Source organism: Gracilinanus agilis, chromosome 4 (assembly GCF_016433145.1).
Source record: "Gracilinanus agilis isolate LMUSP501 chromosome 4, AgileGrace, whole genome shotgun sequence".
Classification (NCBI taxonomy): domain Eukaryota; kingdom Metazoa; phylum Chordata; class Mammalia; order Didelphimorphia; family Didelphidae; genus Gracilinanus; species Gracilinanus agilis.
In genome coordinates, this window is record NC_058133.1 from 292,878,210 (window position 1) to 292,881,355 (window position 3,146).

The window sequence follows — 3,146 nt, forward strand, 5'->3', positions numbered from 1 at the left end:
TTTAGATCAACATCTCACACCCTACACCAAGATAAATTCAGAATGGGCGAACGACTTGAATATAAAGAGGGAAAGTATAAACAAGTTCTGTGGGAAAGGAAAGACTTTAAAACCAAGCAAGAGTTAGAGAAAACTACAAAATGTAAATTAAATGGTTTTGATTATATTAAACTAAAAAGTTTTTGTACAAACAAAAACAATGTAGTCAAAATCAGAAGGGAAACAACGAATTGGGAAAAAATTTTTATAACGAAAAACTCTGACAGGGGTCTAATTACTCAAATATACAAGGAGTTAAAGCAATTGTATAAAACATCAAGCCATTCCCCAATTGATAAATGGGCAAGAGACATGAATAGGCAATGTTCAGGTAAAGAAATCAAAAATATCAATAAGCACATGAGAAAGTGTTCCAAATCTCTAATAATTAGAGAAATGCAAAGCAAAACAACTCTGAGGTATCATCTCACACCTAGCAGATTGGCTAAAATGAAAGAAGGGGAGAGTAATGAATGTTGGAGGGGATGTGGCAAAATTGGGACATTAATGCATTGCTGGTGGAGCTGTGAACTGATCCAGCCATTCTGGCTGGCAATTTGGAATCACGATCAAAGGGCTATAAAAGAATGCCTGCCCTTTGATTCAGCCATACCATTGCTGGGTTTGTACCCCAAAGAGATCATAGATAAACAGACTTGTACGAAAATATTTATAGCTGCGCTTTTTGTGGTGGCAACAAATTGGAAAAGGAGGGTATGTCCTTCAATTGGGGAATGGCTGAACAAACTGTGGTATATGCAGGTGATGGAATACTATTGTGCTAAAAGGAATAATAAACTGGAGGAGTTCCAGGCGAACTGGAGAGACCTCCGGGAACAGATGCAGAGCGAAAGGAGCAGAGCCAGAAGAACATTGTACACAGAGACTGATATACTGTGGTAAAATTGAATGTAATGGACCTCTGTACCAGCAGCAATACAATGACCCAGGACAATTCTGAGGGATTTATGGTAAATAAGGTTACCCACATTCAGAGGAAGGACTGCAGGAGAGGAAACATATAAGAAAAACAACTGCTTGAACGCATGGGTCAGGGTGGACATGATTGAATGTGTGGACTCGAAACTACCACACCAATGCAACTACCAACAATTTGGAAATTGGTCTTGATCAAGGACACATGACAAAACTAGTGGAAATGTGCATCGGCCATGGGTGGGGGGAGTGAGGGGAGCAAAGGGGAAAGGAGGAGCATGAATCATGTAACCATGTTAAAAATGAATATTAATAAATGTTTGAAAAATAAAAAAAAAACAAGAAAAAAAAAACTAAAGCTGAGCTCCTTACCTGTGTGACCTTGGGCAAGTCACTTGACCTCATTTTGCTCTGCTTAGTCTCCTGCACTGCTCAACTCCTCAAAAAAATGAGTTGTTAGACTAAATGGTCTCTGAGGTCTCTTATGGCTCTATAACTATGAAACCTATAAAAAGTAAATGATAAATAATTTAGATTTTAAAAGGTAAATTACAACTCATTTAGATATTAATTAGTAAAAAGTGCTTGTCTCAAAAACCAAAATCTCCCTCATTAATTTCATTTTTCATTTGGAAATATTTTAATAACATAAATCTAATAGGAAGCCCAGGAAGAAGTAGCAGGTATATGCTTTCCTTTCTCTGCTTAGCCCTGTACTAGAAATATTATGGGAAGCCCTCTTTACCCATTCTTCTTTGCCAGTGGTTCCCAAACTTTTTTGGCCTACAGCCCCCTTTCCATAAAAAATATTACTTAGCCCCCTGGAAATTAATTTTTTTTAAATTTTAATAGCAATTAATAGGAAAGATAAATGCACCTGTGGCCATCACTGCCTTCCTGGATCACTACAGCACCCACCAGGGGGTGGTAGCACCCACTTTGGGAATCACTGTTCTATGCCATTTTAGTCTATCTTCCACTCAGCTATCAAACTGATCTTCCAAAAACACAGGTATGAACAGTGTCCTCTCCTTCCTCCCCACCCCCATTAAATAAACTCCAGAATACTTCCAGGAGTAAATATAAAAAACAGTGATACCTTGGTTTTTATTGATAATCTGTCCAAAAAGAATCTCCAAAACCCCAAACCAATGAAAACCGAGCAATTATTTCCATATGAATCAATGTAAATCCAATTAATTCACTCTAGACTATCCAAAATACATTAAAAAAAACATTTTATAGAGAATAAGTGTAGTGTTTAATATAAAAACAATAAGAAATGAATATAAAAGACTAATGTAAAGAATAAGTGAACATTTAACAAGGCATTTACCTTTCTGAAGATTTTTCTTGGTATATGGAAGACGGTGAGGAGGGAAGAGAGAGGTTATTGTTTGGAAGGGGAATCCTCCCTTCATAAGGAACTTAGGTATCAAGGAACTATCTGGAAAGACGCTGACATGTAGAGGAGTTGTTGCCTTGATTATGTCACTCTTCTCAGTTCAGAGATTATGGGAGAGTTTCTACTTGACTGAAATGAGACCTCACTTGTGATAATGAAATTAAATCTGCCCTGCCCAGGTGAGAACATCCCCACTTAATTCAAAAGTTGGGAGGTCTGTGACCCACTTGTGTTAGAGTGAGTGACAATCAAAATTTACTGACTGCCTCCTGAGCAGTCCTAAGAAAAGCATCTGTGGTGATTGGACACCTAAACTAAGAGGAAGGCACAGGAAGTGACGCAAAAGAAGCCCCTTTAAAAAAGAGAGTTCAATGAGTTCAATTTCTTCTTTTTGTTCATATCTTGGACTTGAAGGAGCTCTGGCTGGGTCCCTGAGGCCTTGGTGAGTGAAAAAAGCTGTCTGACTACCTTAACTTCCCTGGAAGTATTAGTCTCCAGGTGGCTCCCTTGATTGGGAGAAATCCTCTGCTAAACCCCTTGTTAATTGACTTTTAGGCTGTCTGGCTGGGCCTCTGCAGCCCTGCTAGAGTAAAGCCCAGACTTGAATACAAATCTAGTTTGTTAAGTTAGATCTTTTACTCTACCCTCTTCTCGTCTCTACTTTCACTCTTTCCTATATTTTGTAAATAAATTACTAAAATCATTTTAGGAATTGGTATTTATTCAGTTTCTTGGTGACCACAACTTTAAATATTAATATATAACC